The sequence below is a fragment of the Protopterus annectens genome, chromosome 16.part0, assembly GCF_019279795.1.
Source record: "Protopterus annectens isolate FY-2018-M chromosome 16.part0, PAN1.0, whole genome shotgun sequence".
Classification (NCBI taxonomy): domain Eukaryota; kingdom Metazoa; phylum Chordata; order Ceratodontiformes; family Protopteridae; genus Protopterus; species Protopterus annectens.
The window spans coordinates 409,379,428-409,400,659 of record NC_056750.1 but is presented as its reverse complement, the minus strand read 5'-3'; the positions used below and the strand labels follow the sequence as shown (position 1 = coordinate 409,400,659).

General features: G+C 43.1%; 1 protein-coding gene across 3 annotated transcripts in view; it reads right to left on the bottom strand.

The window, feature by feature from the left end:
- The window catches only part of RC3H2 (ring finger and CCCH-type domains 2), a 2,406,224-nt gene that overhangs the window by 1,093,065 nt on the left and 1,291,927 nt on the right, over positions 1-21,232 (bottom strand). The window lies entirely within an intron of this gene.

The following is a 21,232-nucleotide window of genomic DNA, read 5'->3' as shown; positions in this document are numbered from 1 at the left end:
GAGGCGACAGCCTCCGTAGAAGGGAGAAGCCTCTTTAAAATTAGCTTGGCCCTGAAGTCTTTCAGGGCCCTGGATTTAAACCCCGCACACATGGAGCAGTCTGAGGACAAGTGTGCTGCCCCCAAACATACAACACACAGAGTTTGGCCATCCGCCGGTGACAAGTTATGGCCACACACTGTGCATTTCCTAAAGATCAACTTCTGTTGATCAGCCATCATCCAGCACAAAAGGTACACGTTACCAAAAGCAGAAACCCAACATTCACAGACACACACACTAATACGAGGCAGGAAAGGGGAAGAAGGCCTGCACTAACTACACTACCAAACAAACTCTATGCAAAATTTTTTTTTTTTTTTTAGCTAACGGAAAACGCGAAGGGGAGGTTAAGAAAGAAAAAGGGGTCAAAGATCTACCCAAAAACTCTGCACACACACCAACCCCCCCCTCCCCGAAACTGTCCTACCAGCCTGGAGCTCAAGGGATCACATTGTATGTGAAGCAAAACAGATCTGAGGGAAGGAAGGAGGTGCAGTGGTATTATGGATAAGGGGAGGAGCTTGGAGCTCAGATCTGATGCTGGCGAAACTGCCGCCTCATATCTGAAACCCACAGGTTGATGACCAAATGAAGTTAACTACTTTGGATCATTTTATTTCATTCACTCACAAGCGATGTTTTACACAGTTTTATTCTTATTGGTGTAGTTTAGTCACGTTAAGATAATCTGTTCTTATAAATAGACGGTGTATGTGTTTTTTTAGAGTTTTGAAAAAGTCTGATAATATACAACAACAAAAGCACTCGACTACTTTAGTGAATAAAAGGCTGTTTTGCTCTGTGTCAAGACCCCTTGGAAGTATGTTTTGTTTGACTTTTATTACTTCCTAGACTGTTTCTGTGATTTTGTTTACCAATGGAAACACAGATATTTAAAGTGCAGAAGAGAATGTATGGTACCTACTTTTGGTAAGGTAGCAGAGAGGCTTGAGGCAGGTGTCCTTAGCAGTACCAATCACCACTGCTTCATTTTTCTTGACATTAAATGTTAAATCCTGTGAAATGAACAAAGACTGGTCTAACAGATATTTTTAAGTTTGGAGACTGGAATTTTTGCAGGGGAAGGATTAATATGAACTCCATATGAACATATCACCAGCGTAAAATAAACAAAAGTTGGAACATTAGAAAATGTAAATCTAAAAGTGCTGATGAAAATCACAAATAGCAAAGGATCAAAGACAAAGCCTTGTGGGAATCAAACTACTTTGACTTACTGAGGGTGGCAAACAGTTCTCATATTTAACTCTGAAGGATTATTATTAAATGATATAACTGTATCCAATGAACTCCTGTGGGTAAACACAGCTGTCATGTTAATTATTGCAGAAGGAGAAGTAACACTGAATTAAAGGCTTTGAGCAAATCAATGAAGACTGTACCAGTCAGTTTTTACTACAAATAAATAGGTGTATACTCAACTAACGACCCCTAGGGCCCTTATGTACTCCACAAATTTGATTTACACAGCAGGCGATTTACTGAGTGCACCTGTCTAGAAACACAGGGACCAGACTAGAGGCGGATTTCCAATTACCCATCCATTAGTCCAAGATGGTCTTAAATGGGTTAGGGAAAAAATCTGCTTTAGGATGGGGTGCCTGTTCCAGTGAATGGCAATTCTCCGAGAAACATATCGGTCTCTGCAATACGTCCTAGTTGTGTTGCAAACAAAATGTTGGTCTTTTGATCTTGTAGTTTTGATGCTGTTTGTTTTGCAGATCTGCAAAATGTTTATCACAACAGGTCTATACGCTTTTTACACCATACAAAGATCACTTCTCAGTATTCTGCAGGATACAGTGTGAAGAAAGAGGGCTTTGCGGTAATCAGCAAAGGACATTTTGTTCATTCCTTGTATTTGTTTTGTAAGGAATCTTTGTGGACATTCCAGTTGCTGCATGTGTCTGGCTAGGTACATATCAAAGGGGGCATTATACACTATGATGGGTCTGAAGAAGGCCAAATACAGTTGTACGATGACCTCGCTGGACCTAGACACCATACCTTTACTTTTAAGTTTAGCAACACAGAAGGATTTTCTTACCACCTTGGGCACATGTTGTTTGAAGGTTAGGTTACTATCTACATGAGTTCCCAGATCCCTGACTACTGAATCAATTTTAAGGGTGTTTTACACACTGGGTGGTGACTTCCCAAAAGGTGCTATAATGCATTTCTTGGTACTGAATCCATGTCAGTAAGAATGGAGTCTATGAGGCATGAAAAATTAAAAGAATTAAAATGCTTTCACTTCAACCGAAACTTGGATGTCAAACAACCATCTTGCTCTTAATCCCAATAAAACCAAACTTCCAATATTCCCCACAAAAAACCTACTGCTCTGAACAATAGTCTTGGTCTGGCATCGGTTGCTGTCACCTCTTCCCTGACATCATTGCGCCAGGTGTATAAAAGTTGCAACCAACGCCATTTTCTTCAGTTTTTCTTGCCTCAGATGTCAGGTGCCCCCAGATAGGAAGGCTGGAAAGATAAATTTATGCCAAAAAACATGCATATATTACTATAAACGTTTCCTTCATCTACAAGCAAATAGAACACATAGGTATTATAGAGAGGAGTAGTACAGAAAAGTCCCAGCAAAGGAAAAAGGGGAATGGTGGGGGGGTAACCTGGACTGCAACTGTGAATACACTCGAACATCTACATTTATGGTAGGTACACAACTGTACTATGTTCATCGTGTTTCACTGTTGCAGTCATTACACTTGGGCAGAATCCCAAAGCTGAGGTTGGGTGGCTGGGTCTAAATTGGATTTGGAGAGGCTAACAAGCCCTGCAGAACGGCAGTGGCAAAGCCTGCTCTGGATTCAGAGTAGAGAGGTAAGTGGTAATGCTTGGTGAAAGTGTGAACTGAGCTCCAGGTTGCAGCTTCTAAAATGTCCTTGGTTGGTACTCCTCTGAGGAAAGCTGCTGAAGTGCCTGCTGCTCTGGTAGAATGAGGCCTAATGCCCTTAGGCACTGATTTGCCATGTTGTGCATAACAGAAGCGAATGCAGTGTCCTATCCATTTCGAGATTGTCTGCTTTGTAATAGGCTTTCTTTGTGACCCTGCAGCATATACTACAAACAGTTGCTCAGTTTTTCTGAAAGCTTTTGTTTTGTCCAAATAGAACCGTAGCTGTCTGTGTATATCCAAAGCGTGCAGAAGTCTCTCCCCTTTATTCTGGGGATTTGGGTAAAAAGTAGGTAAATGAATTGTTTGGTTTTAAGGCCACATTGGAGACCACTTTTGGCATGAATGTTGGGTTTGTCCTAAGAGAAACCCCGCCTTGATGAAAAATGAGGAAAGGTTCCACAGCCATTAATGCTTGTAACTCTGAGACTCTTCTTGCTGAAGTTATTGCTAGGAGCAGAGCAGTTTTCCATGACAAGAATTTTAGATCAGCTGTGCTGGCTGGTTCAAAAGGAGGCAGCGTGAGTTTTTCTAAAACAAAATTGAGGTCCCAAGTAGGTACTGGTGCTCTCCTTGGGGGTCTTATTTTTTTTTGCCCCTCTGAGGTACTGTTGTAGTAGAGGATGTGAAAAAATAGGAGGTTCCGTATTGTAATGAGCTGAAATGGCAGAGGCATGGATTTTAATAGATGAGAAAGATAAGCCTTTGTCCAGCATCTCAGTTAGGTATTGTAAAATCTGAGGTATATCAGGGACAAGTGGTTCGAGCCCTTGTGCCTGGTTCCAAGCACAGAATCGCTTCCATTTTTCTGCATAAGATTTCCTAGTGCTGGGCCTCCTGGCTTCTAAAATGACATCCATACCAGCTTTAGAGAGAGGTGCAGTCTGAGTGGCTACATTATCTTCCATGCTGCTAGGTTTAAGGTTCTAAGTTGACTGTGCAGAATCTGATGGTCTTGTTGTGTCGGAAGATGAGGAATTTGAGGTAGAAGCCAAGCTGGGCCTTGAGATAAATTCTTTAGGATTGGGTACCAGTGCTGGAGTGGCCAGTCTGGTGCAATCAGGATCATTTTTGGTCTTTCTTGTCTGACTTTTAGTAGGACCTTGGTGAGAAGCGGCATCGGAGGGAAGGCACAGACTGTCAGGCCTTTCCAGCTGAATGACAGAGCATCCACTTTCCATGCTTGAGAGTGATAAGTTCTTGTGCAAAATTTCTGTATTTGGTAATTGTGAGGGGAGGCAAAAAGATCTATGTCTGGGCTTCCCCATTTCCTCGTTATCATGCTGAACATTTGTGGATTTAGCTTCCATTCATGAGGATCCATGAGATTTCTGCTTAGTTCGTCTGCCAGTGTATTTTTTGTTCCTGGCAGGAATTGTGCCTGCAGATGTACTCGATAGGTCAGTGCTGTGTTCCACAAAGTCATGGCTTGTTTGCATAGGGGGTAAGAATGTGTGCCCATTTACATACCACATAACTGTGGTATTGTCCATCTTTATTAATAGTTGCCCTGGATGAATTAGGTCCTTGAAAGCTGTCAGGGCATTCTGTACAGCTAGCATCTCTTTTTGATTGATGTGAAGATGCATTTGTTCCTTGGGCCACGTGCTCTGAATACATTTTCCTGCCACATGTGCCCCCCAGGCATAATCCGATGCATCCGTTGTTATTGTCTGCCTGGCTGTGGGTAAGGTGAAAGGCTGCCCCTTGTTGTGGTGACAGGCTTGGGACCACCATCGAAACTCCTGTTGTAGGCAGGGAATTAAAGTTATGATTGTCTCCAGGCTGTGACAATGCTGAGTCCAAACACTTTTTAGATACCATTGTAGTTTCCTCATATGAAGTTTTGCATATGGAATTAGTAGAATGCAGGATGCCATGAAGCCCAGGGCCTGCAGAATTTTTCTTGCAGGGAGCTGGGTTTTTGTTGCCATCATTTGAAAGTAATGAGTCAGTTGCCTTTGTTTGTCTGGCGTGAGATAAGCCATCTGGGCAGTTGTATTTAAGCTTGCACCCAGGAATAGTATCTCTTGAGAGGGCACTAGTTTTGATTTCTTTTCGTTTACTGTGTACCCTAGGCAAATTAGCAATCTTTTTACAAACGCCAGATGCTTTAGAAGAATGTCCTTGCTCTCTGCTTGAATAAGGCAGTCGTCCAAGTAGGGATATATTTGAATTCCTTTTTGTCTGCAAAATGCAATTACTGGTGCCAGGCATTTTGTGATGACCCTGGCCGCAGTACATAAGTCAAAGGACAGTGCAGGGAATTGGTAATGCATTGAGCCTGCTATGAATCTGAGGTATCTTCTGCAAGATTGTCTGATTGGGACATGCAGGTATGCCTCCTTGAGGTCCAAAGTAACTAGCCAAGCCTTCTTGCCCAGCATGGGCAGAAGTTGCTGTAGTATTAACATTTTTAATTTTGGAACATCCAGGAAAGTATTTAGGATTGACAGGTCCAGTATAGGTCTCCAGGCTTTGTCCTTTCTGGGTACTAAGAAAAGTCTCGAGTAAAATCCTTGTCCCTGTTCTTGCTGTGGAACTTTTTGAATAGCTCCCATGTCCATAAGAGCAGCAATCTGTTTTTGTGCCTCTGCCCACTGGTTTTGTGGCAGGTCTGGCATACATTTTGGTTTTGGAAGCATGTGGAAGTGGAACCTGTAACCCTGAGAAACAATATTTGGCACTCATTGGTCCTGGGTGATCATGTGCCAATTTTTTGAGAAAAGTGCTAGCTTCCCCCTTAGGGGTGCTGTCAAGAGGTAAGTGCTTGGCATTTGCTGAGGGAAGTCATTGGGACGGTCTCCTATAAGGTTGTGATTTGTCTTCACCTCCTTTGGGGGCCGAAGCACCCCATTGCTTAGGTCTGTAGGAGCCTTGGGGCTGAGATCTGCCTCTTGGGCATCTGTATCTGTCTCTTTGTGGCCTGACTGACACTGGAAAGGACCAATTTTTTGAAGGCCAGTTTCTGCTAAATCTATGTGGTTGAACCTGTAAGAAATCTTTCACCGTCTGCATTGACTTTGCTTTATCCTCCATTTTCTTTAACACCTCTTCTGCCTTAATACCAAACAAAGTATCATGCTGTAATGGAGCATCCAATAATTTTACTTTAACATGGTCAGGTAAACTTTGTTCTTTCAACCAAGCATACCTTCGAATAACAGAGCCTGTAACTGCGGCTCTACAAGAAGCCTCTAATGAATCAAAACCACATTGCAGAGTATGCTTTCCCACTTGTTCAACTGCTTGCAATAAATCCTGCATTTCCTTACTGTCAGGACCTTCTGTATTTGAAACCATTTTTTTGCTTTAACAATGACATGAGGTACTGTTGGTACTTAAGCATGTGAAACTGACAGTTTAAAGCTCTTACAGCTAAAGTAGCAGAAGTGTAAACTTTTTTCCCCCATCTGTTCAGAGCTCTGGGATCCCTACCTGGGGGGGACAGGAATTTTAGCAGTGGAAGCCTTAACCCCTTTAGGACCCTGGGAAATTGTTTCTGGGTCTGCAGCGGGGTTTTTGTAAAGAAATTTATGAGAGTCAGGAACTCTGTAGTACCTGTCTGGCTTGACTGGTGCAGGGGGTAAAGAATCAGGAGACAGACTGGATTCAGAAAAAACATCATCAACAATCTCAAGTACAGGGGTGATAGCCAGGGGCCTGTGCTGAGGCAATAAAAGGAAGTCTCTGAGCCTTTTCTTGGATTCAGAATAATCCTGGCTCTCCCAATGGAAATGCTCCCTCATGGTGCGCAGGTTTTCCCTAAAAGAATAATCCTCAGGCGGAGAGGCTGAAGGTATGGACTCTTCTGCATCAGAGTCCTCATAGGGAGGGAGAGAATATCCCCAATCAGAAGAGGAATCAGAGGAAATGGAAACCTGGTCAGAGGAGTCATAATCAGTGTCTTGCCTAGGCCTTTTGTCAGGAGGGGGATGGGAACCCCTGATCAGAGTAATTAGGTCTTCGGCCATTTTAAGCATCTGTTTTGTTGGCATAGATGACTGTTCTGGAAAATGCTGTACTTGTTTCCTTGTCTTTAATGGTGTTTTTGGCTTTGCCTTTGCTGCTGTAGTGGGCTTAATTGTAAGCTGTGAAAGTCTGAAAACACCCTCAGAAGCCAATGCCTGCTCAGCAGCTCTGGACCCATCTGAGGGTATAGTTTCCGCAGGCCCAATACCTTGAGTTTCCACAGGCCTCGGTGTCTCCACATGGCTGTCGGTTACGGCCTGTGGCTCTGAGGTAGCGGGTGTCAGAGGCTGCGAAAACGCCTCACTGAGCACCGGCAAACCGGCAACTGGCCTAGAAGAGGCTCCGTCATTGGTTTTGGATCTCGGATGCCTGTCCTTTTCTTTGTCTTTGCGTTTTTTTTATAAATTCCGGTCGTCGGTTGTTCCGACGGCATTATGTAATTAAACCTTCGGCCAAAATAATGTAAAGCAAAATCAAACCGACGTTTAATAGTTTGTTTATTGAATCTTGCACAAAACCGACAACTAGTAACGTCGTGGTCAGGGCCTAGGCAAGAAATACATTAAGAGTGAAAGTCCTTATGAGGTATTTGCTTCCCACAAGAAATACAATTATTAATTTTTACTGACATCGGTCTGGAACAAGAAAAAGTTTCCCCAACGGGGTACTTGAATTATTGAAGACTTCGGTTCTGAAACTCAATTTTGAAAATCTCAGGAGTCGACCGACCGGCACTTGCGAACTGCTTTTGCTTCGGGCACCGCTCGGCAAGAAAGACTGAAGAAAATGGCGTCTGTTGCAACTTTTATAGCCCTGGCGCACTGACATCAGAGAAGAGGCGACAGCAACCGACGCCGGACCAAGACTTTGGAACTCGGGCCGACTGCGGGTCGCCTGCCAGCAGGATAACCCAAGTGTAATAACTGCAACAGTGAAACACGATGAACATCCTAACGTTGCAGCTAGTCAAATGCTGTACTCTTTTACTGTCTCAAAACTATAAAATGTCCTCCCACCTTCTATCAGAACAATCCATAATCCTGCTCTCTAACAAGTCTCTCAGATCACACCTCTCTTCTCTCTGGCAATGTACTTGTGCCAAAATAGTACCTCCAAACACCTGACCCACTACTATATCCCTCTACAATATCACTACTTAGGAACTCTCTCTGACTTGCTGAATTCAACTGCTTATGCCCACAATACTCCAAGTAACAATCAAAACTGCTACCCTACCTGACTAATTCCATCCTCAATGATCAAACTGTACACAATGTTGATGTGTAATGTTTGTAAATAACTTGTACCGTTGTGTTTAATATTTATTTCCATGCACTGAGACTGTATATACACTGTATAGTGTGTTTTTTCTTGCATGTACTATTACTGTTATGTGGAGCTTTTCTCCCTGGGCCTGTACTGAAAATGGGCTCACCTAGTTAACAAATGCAAAAATAAAATAAATAAATGAATAATAAAATTGAAATAAGATGGTGAGTTGAGAAGATACAGATCTTTCTAGAATTTCTGATTAAGGGAAAGAAGAGATATGAGATGAGATGATGTGAGAATGAGGGAGATTTCCATGTTTGGGAAAAGGTATCACTGGTGGATGCCTTCTAATGGTGGGGAAGCTGTCACTGGTTAATGAAAAGTTGAAGATAATGCTTTTTAAGGGGCATAGCTTTTTAAGAATTTTGGGGTGAGATCACCAGAGGTTGTATATCTGTATCTTGGCAATTTTCTTAATATTACTTCCTGAAGATTCTGGAAGGAGAAGATGGGGTAAAATAATTGAAGTACGATTCAAATGATGAGCAGTCTTAACTGCTGTGGTTTTGAACTCTTCAGCAAGCAGTTCAGATATGGTGGAGGCACATGATCTAGTCTGACCCTTGTGCTCTAATTTAGTCTGGAATGAAGCATTAGCTCTTCTTAGTAAGTTATGAACTCTTGTGCCCAAATCCATGTGGATTACTGAACAGCCTGAACTAGTACTTTTAAGTAAGTCTCTTATGATGTCCTTTTGAAAGGTGACACCCACCCCAGAAGACATCCTAAACAGCCTGCTTTGACTCTTCCTTAAAGAACAGTGCGAGATACCATCTGAAGCAAACACATATTCAGTGTTACCTAACTGGCCACAGCATAAACAGAACTGAAGTTATAACAGCTGATATGGAAGCCCATCAAGTTAAGCTGATGTAAATGTCTTTTTTGAACACTTCCTGAGAGCAATGTCAAGAAGCTCTGCAAGGTCCTCCAGAATCTAGTCTACCAGGAAGGTTTTAAAATACAGCAGCCGAGATATGTAACTAAAGGCCATAAGGCCCGATGTGGCAGAAGAAAATGCTCTCCTGCCTGACCTGCTGAAAGCCTTTATGGTGGAAAAGTAATGTGATCTCTGGAACCCTATGTTGGCCCAAACAGACCACACAATGTGCTCAATGGTATGTTAGGAAGTCATGCCACTTCTCTTTAGGGGTTTATGTAGAACATGGGAGTCTATGGTCAAAAACCGATCTACAGTTGAAAGACCAAAGGGTAAACTTGATTACAAGCAATCTGACTGTGTTACCACTAAACAGTGTATTACAAAGATTTTGGAAGATAACAGTGTGACCTGGCAATTAAATAAAATTTAGTGAAGCTTGAAAATGGGAACTTTAAGGGTGGATAAGGACATATGCACCATGACATCCAGAAAAAATTCCTGCTGTAAACTGCTTTTGCTGAAAAATATGAAAAATAAATAAGGCAATAACCAATTTGCATTATGTACTGAAGGAAAAAAATTGTAAGGGATTTTCTGAATAGGGTGGCTCCTAGAAATCTTTGTCTGACAAGGAAGTAAATCTAACTTTTGGTAATTCAGAAATCCCTAAGTTATGGGAAAATGGCATGACCAGCTTTGTTTGGGGCTTTATCAAACAATCGTCCATATAAGACTGCGTGTGTACTCTTTGAAGTCTTAGGTGTATAAAAACTGAAGCTAAGCCTATGGGAAGGACCCATGGTGCAGCAGAGAGGTCAAATGGCAAGGAGTTAACTATGTAATTAGAATTTCATGCTTTAAGACTTGCAAAGTGCCAGTAAGCTGTGGCGATAAACACTCTACACCTTCAGTGCTGTAAGCAAAGCATTACGGACAAAAGGAATATAGTGTGGAGAGCTAATATCTTAAAATTCTTTGTCTTAATGAAAGTTAAAATGTATCATGCCTACAACAAGCTTTCAATGATCCTCCTCCTTTGGTTTAAAAGAAATAATGGATACAAAGCACTTCAATGTCTTAGAGGGAAGCAATGTTTGAACTGCTCGTGTGACCATAGGATGCTGAATTACTAGAACTGCCGAATGAACTAGACATTCTCGGTATAGGTCCTGGAAAATGGACAGGCACATAATTCCATAGTGTAAGTCTGTGGAAATTATCATCCTCAGCCATTTGTCTGTGGTTCTGAGATCCAGTCACTTTATTCTTTGTCCAATTATCCACTTAATCCAGTTCAGGGGAATGAGGGATCCAAAGCCTATCCCAGCATTTAATGAGCACAAAACAAACATTAATCATGGTTTGGACACCTAACACAACATATACATATGCACAGTCACATTCCTGTACATCTAAGGTTATTTGCAAGAAGGGCAATTCATATAAGGCATGCCTTTAGAATATAGAAGGTAACGAGAGCAATGAATGAAAACCTGCGTGAGCACAGGAAGAACAAGCAGATTCTACACAAAAGGCACCCAAGGTGAGAATCAAACTGGAGCACCAAGAAACCATATTACAGTTCTTCATATAGGAAAGAACATTTTTCCCAAGATATGGGGATCTAGGAGAGGTGGGGAAAGTACAGTTGTGTACCTACCATAAATGTAGATGTTCGAGTGTATTCACTATTGCAGTCATTACAATTGGGTTATCTGCTGGCAGGCTACCCTCAGTCGGCCTGAATTCCAAAGTCTAGGTCCGGCGTCGGTTGCTGTCGCCTCCTCCCTGACGTCAGTGCATCACGGGTATAAAAGATGCAGTCAACGCCATTTTCTTCAGTTTTTCTTGCCCCAGATGTCAGGTGCCCCCAAAGGGGTAGGCTAAAAATATGTCTATAAAGCATGCATGCCACAAGTAACAAGTTTCCATCATCTACAAGCAAATACACCACATAGGTTGTATAGAATCGAGAAGTACAGATATGGTCCAGCAAAGAAAAGGGGGATGGTGGGTGGGTAACCTGGACTGCAAAAATTAATACACTCGAACATCTACATTTATGGTAGGTACACAACTGTACTATGTTCATCGTGTTTCACTATTGCAGTCATTATAATTGGGTTGAATCTCAAAGCTAAGGCTGGGAGGCTGGAACTAAATAGAATTAGGAGCGGCTATGAGGCCCTGCAGGACTGCAGTGGCAAAGCCTGCCCTGGATTTGGAGTAGAGTGGTAAGTGGTAGTGCTTTGTAAAAGTGTGCACTGAGCTCCAGGTTGCAGCCTCTAAAATGTCTTTGGTTGGCACTCCTCTGAGGAAGGCTGCTGAAGTGACGGCTGCTCTGGTTGAATGTGGCCTAATGCCCTAAGGCACTGATTTGTCATGTTGAGAACAGCATAGACGAATGCAGTGACCTATCCACTTGGAAATAGTCTGCTTTGAGATAGCCTTTCCTTGTGATGCTGCAGCATATGCTACCAGTAACTGCTCAGTCTTTCTGAAAGCTTTGGTTCTGTCCAAGTAGAAGCGCAGTTGTCTGTGTATGCCCAAAGAATGCAGAAGTTTCTCACCCTTATTCTGCGGGTTTGGATAAAAGGTAGGCAAATGAATAGTTTGGTTGAGGGCCACACTGGAGACTACCTTAGGCATTAATGTGGGGTTTGTCCTTAGAGAAACCCTATCTGGATGAAAAATGATAAAAGGTTCCACAGCCATGAGTGCCTGTAGCTCTGAGACTCGTCTTGCAGAGGTTATTGCTAGGAGCAGAGCTGTTTTCCATGATAAAAATTTTATGTCAGCTGTAGCGGCTGGCTCAAAAGGAGGCAGAGTGAGTTTTTCCAAGACATAATTGAGGTCCCATGCAGGTATTCGTGATCTCCTTGGAGGCCGTAAGTTTTTGACTCCTCTGAGGTACTGCCTTAATAAAGGATGAGAAAAAACAGGTGGCTCTGTATTGTTGTTGTTGTGTCTTTCGGCTTTTCCCAGTTAGGGGTCACCACAGCGGAACTCCGGTCTGCTAATGATTGGCAGTTGATTTTTACGTGCCGAGTTGCCAGCCCTGTCGCACAACCTTCAACAAAGGTACGCCCATTCACGTATGTCTCCACACAGAAGACGCTCTAGCTGAGAGTCTGTATTGTAATGAGCTGAAATGGCAGAGGCATGAATCTTGATTGATGAAAAGGATAGGCCTTTGTCCAGCATCTCAGTTAAGTATTGTAAAATCTGAGGGATATTTGGAAAGTACAGTTGTGTACCTACCATAAATATAGATGTTTGAGTGTATTCACTGTTGCAGTCATTACTCTTGGGTTATCCTGCTGGCAGGCTACCCTCAGTCGGCCTGAATTCAAAAGTCTTGATCTGGTGTCGGCTGCTGTCGTCTCTTCCCTGACGTTAGTGTGCCAGGGGTATAAATGATGCAGCCGATGCCATTTTCTTCAGTTTTTCTTGCCCCAGATGTAAGGTGCCCCCAAAAGGGTAGGCTAAAATAATGCCAATAAGTATGCATGCATGCACTAAAGTAAACCTTTCCTTCATCTACGAGAAAATACACCACATAGGTTGTATACAATAGAGAAGTACAGACAAATCCCAGCAAAGAAAAGGGGGATGGTGGGTGGGTAACCTGGACTGCAACAGTGAATACACTCGAACATCTACATTTATGGTAGGTACACAACTGTACTATGTTCATCGTGTTTCACTGTTGCAGTCATTACTCTTGGGTTGAATCCCAAAGCTGAGGTTGGGTGGCTGTGTCTAAATACGGTTAGAAGAGGTTATAAGGCCCTGCAGAACTGCAGTGGCAAAGCCTGCTCTGGATTTAGAGTAGAGAGGTAAGTGGTAGTGCCTTGTAGAAGTGTGCACTGAACTCCAAGTTGCAGCCTCTAAAATGTCTTTGGTTGGTACTCCTCTGAGAAAGGCTGCTGACGTGGCTGCTGCTCTGGCTGAATGTGGCCTAATGCCCTTAGGCACTAATATGCCATGTTGTGAATAGCAGAAACGAATGCAGTGGCCTATCCATTTTGAAACAGTCTGCTTTGAGATGGCCTTTCCTTGTGATTCTGCAGCATATGCCACTAAGAGTTGCTCAGTCTTTCTGAAAGCTTTAGTTCTGTCCAAGGAGAAGCGTAGCTGTCTGTGTATGTCCAAAGAATGCAGGAGTCCCTCACCCTTATTCTGCGGGTTTGGATAAAAAGTAGGCAAATTAATGGTTTGGTTAAGGGCCACGTTGGGCACTACCTTAGGCAAAAATGTCGGGTTTGTCCTCAGAGAAACCCTGTCTGTATTAAAAATGATAAAAGGTTCCACAGCCATGAGTGCCTGCAACTCTGAGACTCGTTTTGCAGAGGTTATTGCTAGGAGCAGAGCTGTTTTCCATAATAAGAACTTTATCTCAGCTGTATTGGCTGGCTCAAAAGGAGGCAGTTTAAGTTTTTCCAAGACATAATTGAGGTCCCATGCATTGGTGCTCTCCTTGGAGGTCGTATGTTTTTGGCCCCTCTGAGGTACTGCCTTAACAATGGACGAGAAAAAATAGGTTGTTCCGTATTGTAATGAGCTGAAATGGCAGAGGCATGGATTTTAATTCATGAAAAGGATAGGCCTTTGTCCAGCATCTCAGTTAGGTATTGTAAAATCTGACGAATATTTGGTACAAACGTGTCAATTCCTTGTGCCTGGTTCCAAGCACAGAATCTCTTCCATTTTTCTACATAAGATTTTCTGGTACTGGGCCTCCTGGCCTCCAAAATAACATCCATCACTGCTTTACAGAGATATGTGCTATGAATGGCTACATTATCCGCCATGCTGCCAGATTTAGGGTCCTGAGTTGGCTGTGCAGGATCTGACTGTTTCGTTGGTCAGTAAGTGAGGAATTAGAGGTAATGTCCAGGCTGGGCCTTGAGACAAGCTCTTTAGGATTGGGTACCAGTGCTGGTGGGGCCAGTCTGGGGCAATCAGAATCATTTTTGGCTTCTCTTGTCTGACCTTTAGGAGTACCTTGGGGAGAAGAGGCAGAGGAGGAAATGCATATACTGTTAGGGTCTTCCAGCTGAATGATGGAGCATCCACTTTCCATGCTTGCTTGTGATAAGTCCTTGTGCAGAATCTCTGTAGTTGGCAGTTGGCAGTTGTGAGGGGAGGCAAATAGATCTATGTTCGGGCATCCCCATTTCTTTATCATACTGAAGACTTGTGGATCCAGTAGGCCACTCATGGGGATCCGTGAGGTTTCTGCTTAGTTCGTCTGCCAGAGTATTTATCCTTCCTGGCAGGAATTGTGCTTGCAGGTGTACTTGGTAAGTCAATGCTGTGTTCCACAAAGTCATGGCTAATCTGCAGAGGGGATAGGAATGTGTGCCTCCCTGCTTGTTTATGTACCACATGACTGTAGTATTGTCCGTCTTTATCAGTAGTTGTCCTGGATGAAGCAGATCCTTGAAGGCTGTCAGGGCATTTTGAACAGCTAGCATCTCTTTTTGATAGATATGAAGATGCATTTGGCTTGTGGACCATGTGCCCTGAATACATTTTCCTTCCATGTGGGCCCCCCCAGTCATAATCTGATGCATCCGTTTGTTAGTGTCTGCCTGGCTGTGGGTAAAGTGAGTGGCTGTCCCTTGTTGTGGTGAGAGACCTGTGCCCACCAACGAAACTCCTGTTCGAGGCAGGGAATGAGGGTAATTAATGTTTCCAGGCTGTGGCAATGTTGAGTCCAAACACTTTTCGGATACCATTGTAGTTTCCTCATATGCAGTCTTGCATATGGAATTAGCAGAATGCAGGATGCCATGAAACCCAAAGCCTACAGAATTTTTCTTGCAGATAACTGGGTCTTTGTTGCCAACATTTTGAAGTAAGAAGTCAGTTGCCTTTGTTTGTCTGGCATGAGATAAGCCATCTGGGCAGTTGTATTTAAGCTTGCACCCAGGAATATTATCTCTTGAGAGGGTACTAGTTTTGATTTCTTTTCGTTTGCTGTGTACCCTAGACAAATTAGTAATCTTTTTACAAACGCCAGATGCTTTAGTAGAATGTCCTTGTTCTCTGCTTGAATAAGGCAGTCGTCCAAGTAAGGATAGTTTTGAATTCCTCTTTGCCTGCAAAATGCAATTACTGGTGCCAGGCATTTTGTGAAGACCCTGGGTGCAGTAGATAAGCCAAAGGGTAGTGCAGAGAATTGGTAGTGCATTTAGTCTGAGGTATCTTCTGCAAGATTGTCTGATTGGGACATGCAGGTATGCCTCTTTTAGGTCCAATGTTACAAGCCAAGCCTTCTTGCCCAGCATGGGCAGAAGTTGTTGTAGAGTCAGCATTTTGAATCTTGGTGGTGGTTGTGTCTTTCGGCTTATCCCGGTTAGGGGTCGCCACAGCAGAACTCCGGTCCGCTAATGTATGGTAGTGGATTTTTATGTGCAGAGTTACCAGCCCTGACGCACAACCTTCAACGAAGGCACGCTCATTCACGCATGCCTCCACACATAAGACGCTCTAGCTGAGAATCGAATGGGACGTCTTGCTGTGAGGCGACAACGCTACCGCAGCACCACTGTCCAGAAATGTGTTTAGAGTAGACAGGTCGAGTATTGGTCTCCAGCCTTTGTCCTTTCTGGGTACCAAGAAAAGTCTTGAGTAAAATCCTTGTCCCTGCTCTTGCTGCAGCACTCGCTGAATGGCCCTCATGTCCATGAGAGATGAAACTTGTTTTTGTGCCACTGCCCATTAATTGTGTGGCAGGTCTGGCATACCTTTTAACCTTGGCAGGGTGTGAAAATGGAACCTGTAGCCCTGTGACACTATATTCAAGACCCATTTGCCCTGGGTGATCATGTGCCAATTTTGTGAAAAAAGTGCTAGTTTTCTCCCTAAGGGGGCTGCCAAAAGACAAGTGCTTGGTGCTGGCAGAGGAAAGTCATTGGGACTGTTAACTGTATGGCTGAGATTTGTCTTCTCCGCTTTTGGAGGTAGAAGCAACCCATTGTTTAGACCTGTATGAGCCTTGGGGCTGGGATTTGCCCCTGGGGCGTCTGTATCTGCCTCTTTGTGACCTGTCTGACACTGGAAAGGACCAGTTCTTTGAATGCCAGTTCCTGCTAAATCTGGGTGGCTGTACCTGTAAGAAATCCTTAACTGTCTGCATAGATTTTGCTTTGTCCTCCATTTTCTTCAACACCTCTTCTGATTTAACACCAAACAAAGTACCGTGTTGTAGTGGAGCATCTAATAATTTAGCTTTAACATTATCAGGCAGATTCTTTTCTTTTAACCAAGCACGTCTCATAATGACAGTACCCGTAACAGCGGCCCTGTAGGAGGCCTCCAGATAGTCAAAACCACTTTGCAAAGTATGCTTTCCCACTTGTTCAGCTGCATGCAATAAATCCTGCATTTCTTTGTTTTCTACACATTCAGAATTTGCCAACATTTTCTGTTTAAGTAGTGGCATTAAATATTGCTGATATTTAAGCATATGAAACTGACAATTTAAAGCTCTTATAGCCAAGGTAGCAGAAGTATCAATCTTTTTCCCCCATCTGTCCAGTGCCCTTGAATCCCTGTCTGAGGGGACAGGGTTTTTTGCAGTGAAAGCTTGACCCCTTTGTGACCCTGAGATAGTTTCTGGGTCTGCAGACAAAGTTTCTGGGTCAGCAAGAAATTTTTGGGAATCTGGAACCCTGTAGTATCGGTCTGGCTTCACAGGTGCTGGAGGTAGAGAGTCTGGAGACAGTCCGGACTCTGAAAATACATCATCTACAATGTCTAAAACAGGAGGAATAAGCAAGAGGCCTGTGCTGAGGAAGTGAAAGGAAGTCTCTAAGCCTTTTCTTAGATTCTGAGTAGTCCTGGCTCTCCCGGTGGAAGTGCTCCCTCATGGTATGCAGGGTTTCCCCAAAAGAATAATCCTAAGGAGGAGAGGCTGAAGGGATAGATTCTTCAGCATCAGAATCCTCATGGGGAGGAAAAGAGTATTCATGTTCAGAAGAGGAATCTGAGGAAATGGAAACCTGATCTGAAGATATTCATATTCTGTCTCTTGCCTAGGCCTCTTATCAGGAGGGGGATGGGAACCCCTGATCAAAGTAATTAGGTCTTCGGCCATTTTGAGCATCTGTTTTTTAGACATGGAGGCCTGTCCATGGGATTGCTATACTTGTTTCTTTGTCTTTAGTGGAGCTTTAGTCTTTGCCTTTGAAGCTGAAATCGGTTTTGCATATAACTGTGTAGGCCTGAAAACACCCTCAGAAGCCGATGCCTGCTCAGCGGCTCTGGACCCATCTGAAGGGATATTTTCCGAGTGTCCAATACCTTGAGTCTCCTGCGGCCTAGTCGGCTCCACATGGGAGTTGGAAGCTTCCTGCGGTTCTGAGGTAGCAGGCGTCAGAGGCTGCGAAAGCACCTCACCGAGAACCGGCGACTGGCTTAGAAGAAGCCTCGTCGTCAGTTTTGGACCTCGGACGCCTGTCCTTTTCCTTTTCCTTGCGTTTTTTGTGAATTGCGGTAGTCGGATGGCTATCCAACGACATCATGTAATTAAATCTTTGGCCAAAGTAGTGAAATGCAAAATCGTGCCAACGCTTAATAGTGCATTGGTTAAATCTAGCACAAAACCTACAATTAGCGATGTCGTGATCAGGGCCTAGGCAAGGAATACAAGAATGGAAGTCCTTATGAGGTATTTGCTTCCCACAACAAATACAATTAACACATTTTTCTGACATCGGTCTGGAGCAAGAAAAAAGTTTCCCCAACGGGGTACTTAGCTTTAAATCAAGACTTCGGATCTGAAATTCGAACACGAAAATCTCAGGAGTTGGCCAACCGGCACTTGCAAACTGCTTTTGCTTCGGGCACTGCATGGCAAGAACGACTGAAGAAAATGGCGTCGGCTGCATCAATTATACCCCTGGTGCACTGACGTCAGGGAAGAGGCGACAGCAACCGACGCCGGACCAAGACTTTGGAATTCAGGCCGACTGAGGGTAGCCTGCCAGCAGGATAACCCAAGAGTAATGACTGCAACAGTGAAACATGATGAACATCAGTCATGTTAATTCCTTCTGCCTGGTTCCAAGCACAGAATCTCTTCCATTTTTCTGCATAAGATTTTCTGGTACTGGGCCTCCTGGCCTCCAAAATAACATCCATCACCGCTTTAGGGAGAGGCATGTTCTGAAAAGCTACATTATCCGCCATGCTGCCAGATTTAAGGTCCTGAGTTGGCTGTGTAGGATCTGATTGTTTTGTTGGGTCAGTAAGTGAGGAATTTCAGGTAATGGCCATGCTGGGCATTGAGTCAAGTTCCTGAGGATTGGGTACCAGTGCTGGCTGGCATCTTTTATACCCCTGACGCACTGACGTCAGGGAGGAGACGACAGCAACCGACGCCAGACCTAGACCTTTGGAATTCAGGCCGACTGAGGGCAGCCTGCCAGCAGATAACACAATTGTAATGACTGCAAAAGTGAAACATGATGAACATCAAGTGCTGGATGACTGACACGGAATTTGAAAACTTTCTTGTTGGGAAGCTCAATGCTTCTGTTGCTATTTTTCTCTTAAATACTTCTGTTTACACTAGAACTGACCATTTTTACTTGTATTGCTGCTCCTAGCAGTTTTGTACACAAGACTTTTGGAGGAAGGTATTTCTGGTGATTTTGGGGAATGACTCAATTGCTTTTTTTTTTCTCCACTGTAGCTTCCTTTTCATCCAACTATATGAATAGTTACTCTGAGCCAAATAACGTTCATCTAGTAGGGTATTCAACAACTGGGTCCAAATAATTTATGGAAAAGATTTTTTCTTTAGGGAGGAAACTTGCATAAAACTGTAGAAGAAACAGCTTTACTAACATTCTTCACCTGCACAGCTACACCCATACTTTAACATGTGCAATCCTATTTTACTTACAGTCTTAGCTGGTTTGAGATTTTCTCCAAAAGAGCAGTAGTTTGGATTCCACAATCTAAATCACTGAGTTGCATAATGACCTTAGCCTGGCACTGCACAATGTTTGTTTGATAGACATGGCTTTACCATCTAGTATAGATGATGTTTGAATCTCCTTCCAAAACTTGTGTATCTGATTTTTGCCCTTGGAAAAGTTACTAAGAGCAGCTGCTTTCTTTCATGCTCTTATGGGGGGAAAGGTCTATTAAATCTTAGTCAGCCATCAGATTATTAGGCAAAAATGTGTGCAGCTCCTGGATCCTTAACCTCTCTCTGGTTTCTTTTAGTCAGATGGCCAGGAATCAGGTTTTAAAGAGAGTTTTAAGAAAGTACAATTGTGTAAGTAAACTGAACATAACAGCAGATGTCCGAATAGATCACTGACTGCTGCAGTAGTCTAAGTTACAGGGGTATATCCTGCTAAGGATATGATAACAGGCTTGCTTTTACAGCTCAAGGGCACCTTCTACATACCCTAACAGCTCAAAAAGAGCAGTATAAAGTCAGAGGTAAGGGCACCAAAACTTCAGAGCTTTCTTGTCACAGAGTAAGGAAGGCTAGAGTGCTGCTATCCATGTGCAAGGTACCTACTTGGAACAATGAAAAAGGAAAAATATCCACATGCTGGCAATACACCAAAAATAAATAAGGGTGATGGAAGCGAAGGACGCCTACTGCAACAGCAATGCAACAGAACATATACTGTAATGGTACATTTGCTTACACAACAGTATTATGTTCAAAACAAAGATCACTGCTGAAGTAGCCTAAGCTTTACAGGTTAAATACCACAACTTAGAAAGGGACGAGGAAAAAAGATCAGCGTCCAGGAGCCCATGGAGAATAGTCCTGACAAAGCCTGCTCTTTAATTTGAAGTGCTCCAGGAAATTGTGCACAGATGACCAAGGTGCTGCCACTAGTACATTTCTAGTATTTATTCCTTTCTAAAAAGCCAGAAAAGTAGCTAATGTCCTGGTAGAATGGGAACTGATTTTGCCTGAATTGTCTTCCTATGGCAAGAGTTAAAAAAAGCAATAGCATGACACAACCATTTAGAAAGGGTCTGTTTTGACACTGATCATCCAATTTTTCTTACCTACACAAGAAATAAAACAGTTGGTCAAAGTTACTAAAAGTTTTTGTCCTATCAATATTGTTTTTGACTTGCCTGTGGACATCCAGAGTCTGCAAAATTATTTTCCCCAGTTTTGGTCCTGGATAGAAAACATGGAAATATATAGCCTTTTCAAGGTAAACTCTGAAATCTCTTTGGGCATAAATGAATGATTTGCTCTTAAAGTTACCTTATCCTGGTTAAAAATTAGACAAGGTTGAAACACCATAAGAGCTTGTAACCCTGATCATCATGTTGCAGAAGACGGAGCAATGAGTAACACTGTTTTCTAATATAAGAACTTCAAATCAGCTTCATGAGTAGACTCAGAAAGAAAAAATGTAAGTTTCTCCAGTGCAAAATTAAAATCAAGAAATCACCATCTGTCTTCCAGGTGGGTGGATATGTGAAACCCTTTTAAAAAACTGTTTCACTTGAGCTAGAGGTGAAAGGGAGGTCCACAGGATGTCCCAGAGATGAAAATTGGTAAAAGTTTAGGTAAAGGTCAGAGGATAAATAACAGACACAAATACTGTAGAAACAGAGTAGTGTGGGCCTGAAAAGGAACCAGGTTAATTTGGCACCAACAAGAAAAATCCTTTCCACTTAGCCAGAAATCTCTAAGTAGCAGGTTTCTTAGCCTACCTTAATACCTGCTGCATGTCTTAACACAACAGGTGCCTAAAAGGTATTAAACGTCTATCATCCAGGCAGTGAGTTGAATAAAATGAAGGTTACAGGGTACTAAACAGAATCTGTCCTGTGTGAGTAAGTCCATCTTGTGGGGAAGCTTACTTTAATTGCCCTTCGTCAATTTCAAAAGAAGAGAGAACCACTGTTGCCTGGGTCAAAAGGGAGGTTACCATAAACATCATGGAAGACTCCTCCTGAATCCTTAAAAGAACCTTGGTCATCAGTGAAAAGGGATACAGAAAACTTTCTGTACAAAGTCCTGGAGCATAAGACCTTAAATTGCCCCCATAAATGCAGGG